The 18,967-nt window shown below is 35.1% G+C and overlaps 1 pseudogene; it reads left to right on the top strand.

Annotated features, from left to right (window-relative positions):
* The first annotated feature begins 12,423 nt into the window (after nucleotides 1-12,423).
* On the top strand, nucleotides 12,424-16,249 carry LOC129870334 (uncharacterized; annotated as a pseudogene).
* The last annotated feature ends 2,718 nt before the right edge of the window (nucleotides 16,250-18,967 follow it).

Genomic DNA, 18,967 nt, shown 5'->3' with positions numbered 1-18,967 from the left:
GTTTCAAGAAACGCTCTCAAAACTAACCTAGGGTTCCTCTTCTTCATCAAGAACACTAAGGCTTTCAAGTCAACAATTCAAGAATCAAAGAGAAGCCCTTCACCCAAAGTTTTCCCAAGTTCTTCCACTCTAAGAACTTCATAAAAGAGTTTAAACATAGAGGTTCCAAGATCAAAGGTTTCCTCCAATAAAGCTATTGTTTTTCTAGTTCGATTGTAATATCAATCTTCCAAGTATATAAGGCTAATCATAGCGTTGGATTGAGGTCATCCATGCGCCCTACATCTAAATTCTATCGTTAAACAATTGAGTTGCATTTTAGCCCTAGTTTCTTGAGTTCTGAATGAGTAATTTCTTCGTTCATTGAGTTCTATATAATTATGCATCGAGATTATTACTGATTCTACACCTTGAGTTCTTGAGATTTCTGTTAATGGTTTCATTTACATGAATCCTAGTCGAGTTTCGAAGCTCCATGAATTGAGTTATTGAATTATTTATAATTCCTATCAAGTTTTGTATATGAATTCCATTGTGTTTTTGTATATATATATATATATATATATATATATATATATATATATATATATATATATAATATTCCTTGATGAGTTTCTTGTGTTGAGTCTTGTTGAGAGTATGGATTCGTATTTGTGTTCACATGAACCCTAAGTGAGTTTTCATTTGTATTTTATGCATTGATGCAGGTGGACCCAGTTCACCACCAGCCTATAGAGTCAAGGCTAGCACAGCCACCACCCATACTAGTTATGGCCCCCAAGCTCCAAGCGACCATCACCTAGCTATTGAACCTACTCGGCTGTATGCAGCAGTAGGCTTTAGCTGCACCCACAGCCGTGCCAGCATAGTAGGGTCAGCCTGCAGCAGCGGCTCTAGGGATTCGACAGCCACAGACACCTACCGTCGAGGTTCTTTAGGGCAATAGGGGAGGATGCCCACGACTAGTGATGGACGTTCGGTTCTTTAGTTTGGTTTTGTTAAAGTTCAGTTTGGTTCTTCGGTGTTCGGTTTTGAAAAAGTGTGCACCATATTCCAAACCATACTAGATCAGTTCTGTTTGGTTTTTTCAACTTTTGTTCAATTTATTTTGGTGTTTTTAAATGGTTTTTCTGTGCAAATAAAAAAAATGAAAATACCCACTACACTATAAGCATCCTGTGTCTTCCTACTATCCTGCACTTTAAACATCCAACCAAGCATCAATGTACAAAGTACAAATATTACATTTAATTTTTAAATGTTACTGCCCAACCATGCTTAGCCATGCTCAATGTTATGCTCCGTCATGATAATGTCCAAACTAACACAAATATACAAACAGTACATTTAAATGCCCAACCATGCTACTGCCTGATAATTGAACTGAACGAGTCACGACTGTAGTCTGCGTGACTGCGTCTATGCGAGTTTTATTTAGTTTAGACTTTAGGGCTTCAAAATTTGGGCCAAATTCAAAATGGGTTGGGTATAAATTAAAATATTTTGGGTCATAATATATAAGTAATATAATTTAAAATATTATTTAAATTTATTTAATAAAACTTCGGTTCTTCAGTGCACCATGGTTTTGTGATTCTTACACCAAACATCAAACTGAAGAACCAAAGTTTCTAAAACAAACCGACACCAAACTGAAAGATCGAAAAATCTACACCAAAAGTTGAATTAGTTCGACTTAGTTTGAATTTTTGGTATTTATGCCCACCCCTACCCACGAGTTCCTTACTATTTGATGGGGGTGACTACATGCTTTGGGTTTGGTAGATTCATGAGGAACTAAATTCACTGCATATTAGTTGGGTCTCCACCTATGTCGTGGTCAGAGTTTTTAAAGGACTTTTTGGCCAGGTTAATTCCTCAGAGCACCAGAGATCAGTTCCAGTAGTTGAAGCAGCGCTTCATGACCATGTCAGACTATGATAGCTAGATTCTACAAGCTCTCCTGGCATACCATTATGATACTACCTACTAAGGAGGAGAAAGTTTGGTGTTTTATTAGGGTATTGAGACTACAGATGTAGATTGAGACTCAGTCCATAGTTTCAATGGGACACTCTTTCTTAGATGTTGAGGACCATGCCAACACACTTGAGCAGCTCTGTAGCGAGGCAAGAGGGCTAGACAGGATCATAGCCATAACGGGTCCCGATTTAGGCTAAGGGATTTATATGATAGGCCTCGCCAGAGGTTCCAGCAGGGTCAATCTAGCCGATCGTTTTAGGATTCGTTGCATGCTTCAGAGGGTGACCAGCATTTTCAGCATGGCTCTAGTACCAGTCCAAGACAGGGTTGAAATGGTATTCAGATGGGTTTTCAGGTCATGGTAGCCGACCTCTAGTTTCGAGTAGACTGCCACAAGGTTATTATGATTATAAGGAGCTTGATCATTGGTCTAGAGAGTGTTCTCTCTTTATAGGTCAGCCACATTATATCCACAGGCAGCTAGAATCGCAACAACAGTACCACGTCCAGTTAGAGGCAGAGACTAGGGTCATAACCACCTGGATAGTCATCAAGGTAAAGTAGATGTCCACAAGGAGGAAGGTCAGGTGGCTGAGTTAATGCACGATACAAAGATGCCCAAGACCACTTCTAAGCAACTCCAGCTAGAGCAGAGGCTTAGGCACCAAATGATGTGATTACAAGTACATTTTTTTATCATATTATCCCACCTCTACTTTATTTGATCTAGGCTCCACTTATTCATATGTATTTACGTATTGCGCTCCTAATGCCATTACATGTTTTGACTCCGTAGATGATTCTTTAGTAGTGGAGTAGGTTTTTAGATCATATTTGGTGACTATTTAGGGATGGGAGTCTCGGGATGATCTTATTTTACTTACTATGTTGGATTTCAACGTTATCTTGGGCATGAATTGGTTATCCCCTCATTGAGTGGTCTTGGATTGCTATGCCAAGACTGTTTCCTTAGCCATTCCTGGTATTCCGCATGTGATATGGCAGGGCTCTTGTATAGCTTTTATTCAGGCCCAAAGGTTAGTGGCTAGTGAGTGCCTAGCTTATTTGGCTTATGTCAGAGCTGTTAGTAGCGAGGGGCATACAGTTGATTCAGTGCCTATAGTCAGAAAGTATGCAAATGTGTTTCCTTCAGACCTGTCTGGCCTACCCCAGATTGTGATATTGACTTCGTCATTGATTTATAGTCGGGTACTCATCCTATTTATATTCCACCATATAGTATGGCCTCGCATAACTTAAGAAGCTAAGTGTTAAGCTTCAAGATCTCTTAGGTAAGGGATTTATTCGACTTAGCGTATCTCCTTAGGGTGCCCTAGTGCTGATTGAAAAGAAGAAGGACGATACTATGTAAATGTGTGTTGATTACAGGCAGTGAATAAGGTGACAGTAAAGAACTATTACCCCATGCCTCATATTAATGATTTATTAACTAACTTTAGGGTGTCGCAGTATTTTCTAAGATAGACTTGAGATTTGGTTACCAATAACTGAGGGTTAGAGCAGCGGACATCCCTAAGACCATATTTAGGACTTGACACGGCCATTATAAGTTCCTAGTGATGTCTTTTGGATTGACTAATACCCCTACCACCTTCATAGTCTTAATGACCCGTATATTCAGGCCATACCTTGATTCTTTTGTCATAATCTTTATTGATGGCATTTTGGTATACTCGCAGAGCCGGAGTGAGCATGAGAAACATTTAAAGATAGTGATCAAGACTTTGAGAGATTAGTGGATTTATGCCAAGCTCTCAAAGTGGGAGTTTTGGCTTAAATCTGTTGCATTTTGGGGTGTGTGGTGTCCAAGGATGGCATTATGGTGGATCTAATGAAGATTGAGGCTATTCATTATTGAGCCAGACCCACCTTAGTGATAGAGACTCGTAGCTTTATCGGATTGGCATGGTACTATAGACACTTTATCGAGGGCATTTCTACTATAGTGTACTTCTGACTCGGTTGACTCGCCAAAATATCCCTTTTGAGTGGTCAGAGGAGTGTGAGAAAAGATTTTTACGGCTCAAGGAGTTTCTTACCACCACTCTTATATTGACTCTTCCAGTTGAGGGTGAGGGCTTCATGGTTTATTATGATTTATTTGGCATTGGTTTGGGTTGTATATTTATGCAGCGAGGCCGGGTTATTACTTATGTGTCGAGGAAGCTTAAGTTGCATGGGTGAAACTACTCCACTCATGACTTAGATTTAGTAGGGTAGTTTTTGTGCTTAATATTTAGAGGCACTACTTAAATGTATTTCATTGCGAGATCTACACTAATCACAAGAGCCTTTAGTAAATTATGAGCTAAAGAGATCTTAATTTGAGGCAGCGTTATTAGATTGAGCTTCTGAAGGACTACAACCTCTCTATTCTCTACCATCTAGGTAAGGTGAATGTAGTAGCGGACGTCTTGAGTTGGAAGGCAGTGAGTATGGTCAGTCTAGCCTTTTTTCTGTTATGGAGCAACCTTTGGCTTTGGACATCCATTCCTTAGCCAACAGGTTGATTCAGCTTAATTTTTAAGATTCTAGCATAAGCTAGCCTATGTAGGAGCTTAGTCATCTCTATTAGATCGGATTTATGGTCGAAAGTTCGAGGATGAGAAGTTGGTAGCCCTTCGAGATCGAGTTTTAGGAGGTGATACTGGATACACTACCTTAGATCTAGATTGGGTAGTAAGGTTTGATGGTGGCCTATGTGTTCCATGATTCCAGATACACTATTCATGTGGGAATTGTTAAGATGTATCATGAATTGAGGCAGTATTACTGGTGGAGTGGTATGAGGAGAGATATTATAGACTATATGTCTCTTTGTTTGAGTTGTCAGTAGGTGAAGGCTGAGCATTTGAGGCCTGGTGGCAAGTTTCAGAGATTATCCATTCTTGAGTAGAAATGGGAGTGTATCACCATGGAATTCATCATGGGGTTTCCTCGCACTCTAGAGGTGTTTATAGTATTTGGGAAATCGTTGATCGATTGATCAAGTCAGCACACTTTCTTTCAGTTCATACTTCCTACAATGCTGAGAGGTTGTCATGTATCTACATTCAAGAGGTTTTCGTCTCTATAGTGTGCCTATTTCTATCATTTCAGACTGGGCTCACAGTTCACATCTAGATTTTGGAGGACTTTTAAAGAGGAGTTGGGCACTCGCGACACGACAACCTTAGCACAACTATCACCTGCAGAATAATGGTCAGTCTGAGTGCATTATTCAGTCTCTTGAGGATATGTTTCGGGCTTGTGTTATGGATTTCAAAATTCAATAGGACTAATTTTTACCTTTAGCGGAGTTCGTGTACAACAACAGCTACCACTCTAGTATTTAGATGGCCCTATTCGAGGCCTTATATGGCAGGTGTTGTCACTATCCATTTGGTTGGTTTGAGTCTATGGAGCCTAGGTTGCATGGTACAGACTTGATATAGGAGGACTTAGATTATGTTTGGTGATTCGGGGTAGGCTCAGGATAACTCAGAGTAGACACTAGAGCTATGCGGATCGAAGGGGTCAAAGTATTCCTCCAACTGTCGCCCATGAAGAGCGTGATAAAATTTGGGAGGCGGGGCAAGCTTAGCCCCAGGTTTACTATCCCTTTTAGGATTTTGAGGACAGTCGGAGATGCTGCCTATGAGTTAGCTTTGCCTCTGACATTCTCATCCATTCATTCGGTTTTCCATATTTCAATATTGCACTGGTATGTTTCAGATAAGTCTCATGTGCTCCAATATGATGCGGTTGAGTTGGATGATCATCTGACCTATATTGAGAAGCCAATTGCCATCTTAGATAGAGATGTGAGGCAGTTGCGATCCAGAGCCATTTCTGTAGTTAAGGTTCATTGGAGGCATCTTCTATTCGAAGAGTCTACCTAGGAGACCGAGCAGGAGATGCAAGAAAAGTTCCCTAGCTTATTCATTCATTTCATCATTTAGAGAATTTCTATAGCGACTCCAAGTTATTTATGAATTATTGACACTAACTGTTCGGTTGCCTAGTCGTTTGTTTGGGTTTTATGCCTATTTTCCTATTTTGGAGCTTTTGAAACTTAAAAAAATTGATTTTGGTCATCATCAGAAAAATGAGCTTTGAACAGAATTCTAAAAATTTCATCAGTTCTAGAATAGCCAAATTAGGCTAGTAGCATGGTTGGCATGAGTGTCAAGGCTTTCGATGCGAGTTTAGACCATTTGGCATTTTAGCCTTTGAAATTTGACCTAAGTTTGATTTTGGTCAACATTCTTACAAAATATGCTCGGATGAAAATTCCATCAGCGCGATTAGTTTTGAAATATTAAATTTGGTCTAGAATGACCCTTCACGTGCTTTCCGAGGCCTCTGGTCTAATTTCGTGCCCTGTTGTGGAATTTGGCTAAAAATATCACTTGGATATGGGACTCACTTTTTGTTAAAATAACCTCGTATGAGAATTTTAACTATGTCATTGAGTCCGAAATGTCGAATTTAATAGGGTAGTATATTTTTTTTGCGCGCACAGGGTTTCGAAAGAATCCCGAGCACCCCATAAAAGACTTGGACAATGTCAAATCTCTAAGTTGTAGCAATTGCTAGTGTAAGGGTGAATTGCCCTTCGTGTCCACACGCTGAGGGCCGAGAATGCGTAGACTAATTCCCTTGGCCGACTGATATAGCAAACTTTAGTCTGATAGTCTGGGCCTTAGCTAGGCAGTAATACCACTTTTGGAACCCCATATCCATAATTCCCTTATGTTCGTCGATTTCGGTGTACCTAATCCTTGGTTTGAAAGATACTTGTCGATTCTGGTTAGATATGATTCAGGCTATAGTGCTTTATTGATGGCACTCGGTTTGGGGGCACTCCCCGTAACACGCGGTTGACAGTTGATTCTATTTCTAACTGATTCGCCTCCATTCGTGGTTCAAGTCACCAATTCACTCCATCAAGCGTGTTTCAAGTCCATATCTCAATAAACTGAAGTGGTGCAAATCTACCGCCATTTAAAGTTGTAGTTCAAGTACATCGCTCCTTACAGCTTGGGTCAAGTCCATAACCACTTTCACCTTGGTTCAAGTTCTTGGTCATATTTATACGTGGTTTAAGTCCACGACTATCCTTAGCCTTGGTTCAAGTCTTCGGTTACTCCAAATCTCGATTCAAGTCCTTGATTCCTTCATTTTTATTTTGGTTCAAGTCCTTTACTCCTATCCTCTTTGGATAAAGTTCCAGGCATCTATATTGGTTTGGTTCAAGTCCACAGAAAGTGGTGGAAATCTTGGAAACTTCGTCAGATTCTCTTATTTTATTTAGACTCTCCTTGTACCTGTCAGGCTTATAGGAGTCAGCTAGGATTTTACTTAAACTTGCGCACGAGTGTACCCAGCGGGTTCATGGGAGCTCAGTCGGATTTAGTTAGGTATACTTTTTTTCTTTGTGTGTTAGTATACTCATGTGCATACTAGTTAGATTTCTCAATTCTTGTTTCTAGTTGTGGTTTAAATTCTCGCATTTCATATTACTTTTGCTTTTCTTGCTTAGTCGGCTTATGATGCCTACTGGGTACCTATTGTTTTGGTACTTATATTATACTCTGCAATTATTTTCATGATGCAGGTCCGAGCACCATCTTCCAGCATGACATCGATCCAGCCACAGTCAGATTCGGAGGCGAGGGTGAGCACACGATATTCTGTATTTACTCGTCTCCTTCTCTATATATTATGACTAGACTTTTTCTTTTAAGACTGACTTTTTTCTGTGGTCCACTTTTGAGACTTGTGCTCATTTTGTTAGCAGTTTTGTACTCGTGACTTTCAAGTTTTGGGAGGGATTTTTGTATTGTAGATAGTCTTGGTTTGCTTCCGCTTCTTCATTTGTGATTCATGTTATTTGTATTGTTGTTTTACTTTGATGTTAGTTTTCTGCCCTTACATTCCATTACTTGCAGTTCCGGGATATGAGTTGACTTGTCAACTGGTGGGTTATAGTAGAGGCCATCATGACTCGAGTAGTCGGGTCGTGACACCTCTGTACCTCCATGGGGTAGTGATAAGATCGGAGTACACTTTACCATCCCCAAATCCCACTTTATTAGATTTCACTAGGTATTTGTTATTGTGATCTTCTCATATTCTATGAACAATCTATTAAATAAGAATGTGTTTAACGAGGGGTTGAGTAGATAGAATTTTAATTAGAATTATAATTAATGGGATTTTTCATAAAATATAAAAATTTGATTTTGACATCTTGAATCTTTCGTCAAAAACTTTTGTCAAAGCTTAACAAATTTTGTCGTAATAATATTTATATACTATAGAGTTAGTAGGATACTAATTATGAAGATGTAAATCTAGATTTACTGAAATATTATAGGTAGCTCAAAAAATAGTTGTCGATTCTTTCCAGATGATCCCAGAAGTGTACGTTAAGTATTCAAGCATTATTTGTAGCTGCGGAAAATCACTTTTAGCGATGTAAGATTTCAACTTTGAGATCACATACAATCATTATCGGAGGACAACTTATTGCTAAAATTTCAATAGAGTGAGAGAAGAAACTTGGACCACCCAAAAGAAAACGAACAAGTTGACGCAACTTATAATGAGATAGTATCAACAGGAAGCGGTGGGCGCTGATGCCATTGCAATGGAAAAGCCTCATGAAATTGTTGAAACGTTGAGGGATTATTTCAAAGAATGTGATTTTCATTTTTATGCAACTAGATGAGTGATGTCCGTGATAGGAATATTGAGTATGGTAATTTCGCGTGCATAGCACAATCTCTATATATATATCTATATGAGTAAAATTGTGTTGGAATGCAGGTTCAGAAATTGTTAAAACTCATCATTGTTTTAACTGTTGATATATAAAAACTAGTTTATTCTTTATTTCAATAAGAATGAGAAATTTCGCCAATCAACTCCCTCAATTGTTACCTTGTTCAAAATTAAAGGTTCAGCTAGAATGTCATAGGCCAGAGTAATTCCTTTCTGCAAATGAGAACTAAATGAAGGAAAAATCAATTTTTTACTTCTCATGAAATTGAAAGAAAATCTACACACACAAACTATAAGCAAATTGAAGGCAACGACCCAATTATATACAAACCAGAAACAACGACAATCATAAATAGAAGGAAAAGAAAATAGAACAAAGCAATATTTTGTAAAAATTGCTACATAAAGCGCCTTAGAAGCACTATATCGAAATTGGGACACAGTCTAAAAAATTGGATCTAAAGATAGATAGAGAGAGATCAAAAGCTTCTAGGAAGAGTTGTCTCAAAAGAGAACACCCTACAAGAGAAAACAACACTTTTCTTCTTTTACGTTAATCCAGCTTTTCAAAAAGGCAGGAAAGTGACAAGAAGATAGCACTTGGAGATTTACTTTGCTTTAAAAATCTCCTTGAAAAATCAAATGAAAAGGTAAGAATCGAAGATAGATATAAACCAATTATTAAGTTTCATGACATGTGAAAGGAAAGAATTTTTTTTACTTCATAATGAACTGCAATAGGATGACAAACATAGCAAGATACATATAAAAAAAGAAGAAAGCTTAAAGATAAACAAAATGAAGGGCAAAGTTGTAAATTATAATTCAAATGCATCTCATATTTTCATTTTGATGGCATGCATTAACATACTTATGGAGCTTTTCATATACTCCTTATCTACCTAAGTTAACAAAATTTAAGAATAGCAGCTCAGACTGTGAATTTTCTTATCAAAAACAAATTTCTATTCAAAAAATGTTAAAAATTGTTGTTCCACTCTTAGTCAGATAGTTTATAACAGAGGTATGCACAACATTATCTAGAACTACAAAGTTTCTTGGACTCTAGTTATAGGTGGAGTCTTGAGAAATATAAGACTTATCAGCCAACCAATTGAGGAGCAATAGTAAATTACCTAATCAAACAAAATTAGTAAATCCATCGGTAGTCTAGAATATGTCACCAAAAATGAATTTCAGTGACACATCAATTATTAAGTCCACATATGATGTCAATTTATTTGGTGGTGATTTGAAGATATGTTAAAGAAATGTGGACATCAGATATATGTTATGAAGGAATTAAATATAAAATTTACTGCAGGTAGAAAAGTTCGGAATGTACTTGAAGAAGAACATAGTGTAAGACCTTAAATATGAAAAATGTACCAGTTAATTAGATATGAAGTTACTCGTTTGATTGTTTCTTATTTAAGTAGAAAGTCACATTTTTGAGTAGTTAAAATGTAAGCAGTGTCAATAATCCATTGTAGGCTGTAATTCAAATTATCAACAAATTAAAACATATTAGGATGTCTGAAGAACGAACTTGAGACAGGAATGTGAGAGAAGTACATTTCAATTCTTAAGATTGGGATCCTGATTTCAGTTTTCTGTACTGTTGGAAGGCCTGTTTTTTATGAGTAGATTTTGTTGGTTTTCTCCATAACCTTGCGTTTGCTTGTTTCAACAAGCCCCATCACTGATATTGTTGGTTGGTTGGTTTTTTCTTTTTTTTCATAGTTCAAAAGAGATGGATTGCCAAGATTTTTGAATAATAATATTTTCATTTGAATTCTGAAAGTCTTTGCTCTTAATTGTTGTCGTACGTTCTATAGGAGTAGTGGTTGTTTCTGCACGGAGAAATTTTTTATCGTGTGTTCTGAAGGAGTAGTAATTGTGTTTGCTTCTTTATAAAGTCGGTAATATAAAATACAATATAGAAGAAGTAGAGTGCCCAATTTTTCAAATATATAAATAGAATATATGTAAATAGTACTCTCATGAATGTAAAGAATGCATCACTTTATGACCATACAACATTCAGAAGTAAATATTGTCGATTTTTGAATCACTTGGACAATTTCCCTCCTAAGCGCGTCTAAAAAGTATATAGCTATATATCATTTTGCAAAGAAAAATTACCTTTTAATCAAAATACTACAAAAATGGATGAATAGACTTCTACAACAATGGAACACAAAAACTACATTAAGAAAAGAAGACAAAATATAATAAAACAATGAAGAATCAGTAGCAAACTATATTACTTCAAAAAGTTTGAGTCAAGCATATCATCAAATACTTTGAATGCATATTTTAATTGTTAGTAATAATTACATTAAGAAGAAGAACTGGACCAAAATGATTTAGGTAAAGCTGCCTTCTATATGATTCTTCGGTAACCCATCATCAATTAAAATAAATACCTGATACTTCAATCTTTTTCTATGAAATATATTTAATATTTACAATTATAATTAGTAAACAGAAATGCAACAAAAATTCAAGAAATAATCATTCAAAATCACACATAAGCATGCACCACAATAACTTATCATAAGAAAACTGTGCTAAAAATCTAAAATATCCTTAATATGAATTGTATTGACATTTAACAAACATGTTGATACCAATTCATTACTCATGCTTATATATAAGTAGAAAAGAAAAGAAAATTGTATTTGTAATATGCAAGTTTTAGGTCCGCAAAGGCATAGTTGAGTGGTAGGTCTCCTATGTGGATATTTGAGAACAAATCCAGCCTCCATCTACTACCGACCTTGTCGCATGGGTTTGTGTAGTACAATTTATATGTTTTGTATAGTTTGCCAGTTATTACACTTTGGACAGGTTACCACAAAGTGCTCACTAGTCATCATAGAGTGCTCATCCAAAAAAACAGAGACAGTGAATTTCTCTGGATTTCCAAAAAAGAAAAATGCAAGTTTAGAAGTCAAAACACAAACTTCAAATTATAAATTGTATAAAAAAAATAAAGCTCAAAGTAGTGTTGAATAAAATTAAAATAATTTAGACTTGAAGTTATTTAAATAATTCTTTAGTTTTATTTTTCTATCTGTGTTCAAATATTCAAGAAAAAAAAAACTTGAAAATGAAAGGGCCCTCTAACCCAGATTCCTAAAGATTGATCCACTGGGAAACGATAGTGGGCCGGTTCGGTCCCTCAAAAATTCTTCTAAGCCGGTTCCCTAACTAAAATTTTCCAACCCCCAATCCTCTTTGGACCTTGGCCCAGTTAAGGATGACAATGGGGTGGAGCAGAATGGGCTCAACCCACAAAATTTTAAGTAAATTTTACCTAAATCCCATAGTGAAAAGGTCTAATTAAATGTATCCCTCATTTTTTTTAAATTGCCCGATTTTTCCTTGTTTTTCAAATTTCTGATACATTACTTACTATGCTGATACATCAGGTTTGGAGTGAAACAATTAATGTTGTTGGGTTATTTATGGGTAGTAACGTAATTCAAGCTATGATTGGTTGTTTCAATCAATTATTGTGCTAATTAAGGCAAAGAATCCTTTAAAAAAAGAAACAGTTCTGACTATGAAGGAAAATTCAAAAACAGCGCATAAGTTCTAACAAAAAATTCAATCCAAATTTTGAGTTTCATCAAGCGAATCAAGATGAATATCGCAATACTACTGAGACACTCTGGAGTTTGGCAATCCGAGGTGAGTTATGAACTATACAAAAGTGATGGAATCGTAGTGGGTGATAATGTATCGTACTCGACTCTAAAAGCAGCAATAGCTGCTGAATTGACCATAGATGAATCAGTGAAAAATATTGAAATCTGATACATAGTTCAAGGTAATGCATCGCTAATGATTATTCGTAATGATATGGGTATTAATCTTTACATAGAGTTTAAAAAGAACGAGCCGGGATTCGTAAAGTATCCCCTATGCGTAACAACATTCGATAGAAAGAGACACGAGTTACAAACATTCGACACTATATCTGGAGCAATTGTTTGTGCCGAACCAAACACGAATGAGTCAAAAAAAATTGGTTTAGTGGAATCTGGTAATACTGCAGCTTGTTATATACCGAAATTTGATATGACGAACTACATAACTGATACAAATGGTGCGGAAGTGAAGGAGAATCAATTGTATAAGGACAAAGCAATACTAGTTGATCTAATGACCAAATACAAAATTGATAATGGATTCAATTTCAAAGTTAAAAGATCTGACAGTAAAAGGTATGTGCATTTGCTGAATTTGGAAATCTGATTTTGTAGAGTTAATTTTCTTTGGTTAATATTCATGATACATACTGATACATACTAAGTATTATGTATCAAGTAAATCAATTCAAAAACTTAATTTCAGAATGTATCAGATACGTAACAATCTCTGTGTATCTGATAGAGGTTAATATATTTTTTTATTTTACCTGTCATGATACATCATAACATTATGTATACAACTAATTTCAATACTTTTTCCAGATATACTGTTGATTTTGTAGAGTTAATTTTGTTGGTTTATATTCATGATAAATACTGATACATACTAAATATTATGCATCAAGTACAATAGTTAAAAAACCTGATGTAAGAATGTATCAGATAAATAACAATCTTTGTGTATCTGATACATGTTAATATTTTTTTATTTTACCTGTCATGATACATCATAATATTATGTATATAACTCAGTTCAATACTTTTCCCACATATACTGTTGATTTTGTAAAGTTAATTTTGTTGTTTATATTCACGATACATACTGATATGTACTAAGTATATATGATACATGTTAACTTTTTTTTTCTAAAATTATGCAGTTATATGTTAATATGCTATTCAGATGACTGTTGTGGGAGAATGAAAGCATCTTGTTGGAAAAAATCCGATATATTTAAAGTAAGATATTTCAATAGTGAACATTCATGTGCATTAAGAGATAGGATTTTCAACAAAGTTTATGCTACAAAGGATTTTTTTAAGTGCATTCACGGCACCTAAATTGGTTAATCATAAAAGAGTTCACACCCCCAATAATATACAAGAGGATATTAAAGCAACGTATGGAATTGATATTACCTATCAACAAGCATGGCATGCAAAAGAACATGCTTTGGAGATGTTAAAGGGGAAACCTGCTGATGGATATAGATAGCTGCCTATATACATACATATGCTAAAAACTGTATATCCAAATTCGTACATAAGTATGCACAAGTCACTAATTGATGAGTTCATGTATCTATTCATAGCGTTAAGGCCATTGATGAGGGGGTTTCAGTTTTGTCGACCTGTAGTTGTTGTTGACGATGCCCATCTTGATGGACCTTATAAAGGGACATTTGTATCAGCTAGCACACTTGATGAGGTAGGTCTTACTTTTTGCTACTATTATATATTGAATATCATTGTATCATCTCATTTGACACATTTGCTGTGAATTTGATGAATTCTAATACATATGTTATTGATGTTAATAGTTTTTTAGGTTGTATATTGCCATTGGCGTATGGTGTTGTTGATATAGAAAATAATTCATCATGGACGTGGTTTTCTCAGAACTTCAAAAATATATTTGGTGAGAGGGACAATATGTGTGTTGTATCATATAGGAATGAAAGCATAATCAAGAGTGTAAACATGGTATTTCCCCATGTCCCTCACTTTGCATGCAAATGGCATATATGGAAAAATGTGTGATTCCACCCAAAAGTTTGCTTTTAGTTCAAAACGATCAATATGTAGAATCAGAACAAGTAATTACTGAGATTCGCACACGAATATCCATTTTGAATTTTAAAGAGAAGGTTCGAAAATATATTTATTCTGAATCAGACGGAGAAATGTATTGGAGTACCGATGTCTATCACGCACCCGAATTTACATATGGTAATGTTCATCTATTACCAAAAACAAGTCATTTATGGATATTATTAGGAGGGTCGTGCAGGTCCAGTCTAGTCTACCTTTCGATCCACAAGGATCAGGATCAAATGAATGCGCATTCTCTTTCTGACAAGCGAAGATATACTTCTAACCTCTCAGTAACCAATGATCAGGAGAGGTAGAAATTGTTTAGTTCGGATTTTGATGGTCAAAAAGACGATATGATTCCTGATTATTCAGACCTTCTTGTACTAACTACAGGAGGAGCAAGGTTGTACGAAGTGACCTCTTCTACTTGATGGACAAGGCATACCTAAAAGACGAATTCAAAAAATTAATAGAAAAAGTTGAAAAATTGATCACCGGGTGACACAATATTTGAAAAATATGGGGTACAAAAAGTGGTCGAGAGTTTATGCAACTGTCAAAAGGGGGAGAATGATGACTTCTAACATCACAGAATGTATCAATGGATGTCTTGTAGTAGCACGAGAGCTGCCTATAATTGACTTTTTAGAGCAAACGAGAATTTTATTTAGTGCTTGGAACTGCAAAAATAGGGAAATAGCAGCTTATACAAAATATACTTTGGGTAGGAAATTCGAAGATATCCTAGTATCAAACACAATGAAGTATTTGAGAATGAAGGTACACACCAGTTATATTTTTGAGTAGATATCTACTTGATACATAGTTGCTTGATACATAGCTATATGATACATCAGTTCTGTATTTTCTGTGATCATTATTTACTAATACATCAATTTTGATACATATCTGTGATAATTATTTACTGTAGATTATTGCTTTATTAGAATATCTTTATTCTGTTTATGAGTCAGGTATAAGATACATTGTGTCTTAAAAGAAAAACATGCAATTGTGGCAGGTTTCAACTAGACGAGATACCATGTTCACACGCAATTGCAGTGTTGAAGAGCAAGAACATTACAAACATGCACCCATACTATTCTGATTACTACAAGCCACAGGCGTTGGCAAATACTTATGAATTGCCAATGGTTCCAATGCCAGATAAGAAAGATTGGTCTATTCCAAAAGAAATTTTGGAAGAGTTATTCTTGCCACCAAGATACAAAAGGATGCTAGGAAGACCAAAGAAAGGAAGAAAAAAGTATTCTAGTGAGAAGATAAGAACGAGCACAAATTCGTGTAGTCGTTGTGGCCATGAAGGACACAACAGAAAGACTTATAATTTCATTTCTAAAGAGAAATGATGTTTTATTATGCCAAGATACATTCTATTTGGATCATGTCCTTACATCTACATAGTTTTTTTTACAGTGAGGGTTGTATTTGATACATATAGCAATTAACCAGAATAGTAATTGAATATCAATAATTGATACATGGATGGTTGGTAATTATTTTCATTGTAAGTTACTTGGTATTGATAGTAATTTCGAATCTGATACATGAGAATAGCGGATACATAAATATTCGACGTATTAAGGGTTGATACTTTAAAGGTTGTTGTATTAGTTTTCAACTAAATTGTGGTTGATACATAACATGTTGTATTGATATAGGTTGTAGATGTATCAAGAGCTATAAAGCTTGAAACATGATAATCTGATACATAAATGTGGATGTAGCAGAAGCATTATAGCTTGATACATGAGAATCTGATACATAAAGTAGATGTATCAAGAACTGTAAAGCTTGATAGATGATAAAATGGTATATAAATGTAGATATATATGAGAATCATTATATCTTGATACATAAAAATCTAAAACATAATCTAGATGTATAGAAGCTCTAAAGCTTGATATATGAGATGCTGATACATAAATGTAGATGTATCAGAATCATTAAATCTTGATACATTACAATCTGATGCATAAATAATATATATCAGAAGCTGTAAAGATTGATGCATGAGATTCTGATACATAAATATAGATGTATCAGAATCATTAAATCTTGATACATTACCATCTAATACATAAAGTAGATGTATCAGAAGAAATCAAGTTTGATACATGAGAATATGATACAAAAACAAGATGTATCATAAGTATTAAAGATTGATAAATGAAAACCTGATAAATAAATAAAAAGTCTCAGAAGCATTCAAGTTTGATAAATTAGAATATGATACATAAATATGAGAAAAACTTAAAAGTCTGCTAAATTATTGAATAGCCAAAAAAAATATTTACTATTAGTGCAAAAATATAATTGTACATTTTACTACTATAACATTAAAAAAAACTACTTGACGTCCATCGGTTCTCCTTGATCAGGAGATATAAAATCTCTCTTAGGTTTTTTTAGATCGTCGTTGTCGCTAACATAACCATCTTTGTCCTTCTGACAACCATACTTCCACAATAGTGCGGCATATCTTGAAATGGAAGAATTCGGCATGTAGTCCAGTAGTTAGAATAGAAATTTCATCACTAAGATATTCAGCAAAAATAGTGATGAAAACACTACAATTCCTGCAAAAAAAATGAATACACAACTTTAAAAAAATTTAAATTTGACACAGTAATAATTTAAATATGCATATATGTTAATACTCACAAGCTATCGCTTCCTTGTTGTGCAATACCTTCAATATATTCAATACCAAAAGGGTGATGTGCTTCAAGAATGTTACCGGTTGATTTGTCCTTGTATGAATCAAGCGATGACCAATTAGTACGTTCAGACTTCTCAAAAAAACCACTATCGTGAAGGTATGTAGGTAGCGTTACTACTATCTTTTGAATCTCAGGGGAAGGGTTTATACTTCTTCTTCTAGATGATGAATCATAGACGTGTATCAACCTCTGTTTCAACACAACTACTGCCAGAATCCAATGAAAATCCATATCATAATTTACCGGAATGTATACCTCATCTACCAAATGCCAAGGCAACCCTGCAGGTATTGAGAAACTTTTTATTATGTTCTTCACAGATCTCTCGTGATGAGCTACAATAGAGGCCCTTACCATATCTTCTTGGGTAGAAATGTCATGTGGAATGTGATAGTATCTTGTGTGTGCAGATTCGATAAAAAATTTGAAAATACAGTTTGTTGTTGTGTATTAATACCGATTGCTCAACTGCATCTTGAATTTTTTTCGAATGTAGTAAAATATTACATCAATGTGCTGCACGTTTTCAGAAAGTATTAGTCATACAACTGATACATAGTTACTAAACATAGTAGAAACTGTTGTACTGGATGTATCTGATACATAGTATGTATGTATCAGATATATTGTGTCTGACATGTAACAAATGCTCTATCAATAAATGATTACCTCATCATTTCAGCATCTGTTCGGTTGTGACATAAGGTAGAACCAGTTCTTATCTTGAGGAAATGTCACTACAAAGTCCATTTTTTCAAATCCAAATGAATAGAACTTGGATTTGTAATGTTCCTCCTTTGGTTTCCTGAATGGAAACTTATATTAAAATGATACAACATATATAATAAACATCTTGTGTTGATATAAGTTGTAAATATCATACTTACTTGTTGGCATGCGATTTTAATAGTCCTTTATCTATCCATTAGGTGTATTTCCAGGTGAGCTCGTTTGGAGGTTGATAACATATGCTAAAACCTTCAAAAGGGTGTGTTTGATGCCTAACAAATGTCATTTTTTCCTTACCATTTTCACTCGATCCAAATTTTGTTAGATACGGTGATAGTAGGATATTAGAAGGGAGCCTACTTCTTGGAAGAGGTGTCTTCGCATCATCTGGCAATACATTGGGTTTTGATGGAAGAGTAGTAGGTAGCTGCCTATCACGTAGTAGACATTCATCCTTAACTACTTGATCATGACTAATGGCAGTCAATGGTATGACCAATAATGGAAGTCCGGATATTAGAGAATCTATCACCTCTTGAGTTTCGGACGATATCTAGGTTGAAGTTGTGGAATTCTATTTTTTAAGAATTATAAAAATGTTATGACTTAAGTATAAAAACTGTAGTAAATTTAATGAACTAGATATAATTGAGGAATATTATCAATACACTTGGGTTGATTTTTTCTTTATCAATCTGCTCAACATGCTCTTCATATTGATCAATCTTATCAACAGCCTCGCTTGCATCTTTCATGGCATTATTCTAAATTTAATGTATAACGACAGTACTAAACTTATTAATATTTAATGTATCACGATAATTGATCTGATACATTACCTTTAATGTATCAGAATAAACAATCACTTGAAAATGATTTTCTCTAGTTGGTTCCATCTGTTGTGCTGATACATCCTCTGATTTTTCTAAAATAAATGATGGTTCTGGTTCCTACAAATGTAATAAT

This window comes from Solanum dulcamara, chromosome 2 (assembly GCF_947179165.1).
Source record: "Solanum dulcamara chromosome 2, daSolDulc1.2, whole genome shotgun sequence".
Taxonomy (NCBI): domain Eukaryota; kingdom Viridiplantae; phylum Streptophyta; class Magnoliopsida; order Solanales; family Solanaceae; genus Solanum; species Solanum dulcamara.
This window is presented reverse-complemented; position numbering and strand designations above follow the sequence as displayed.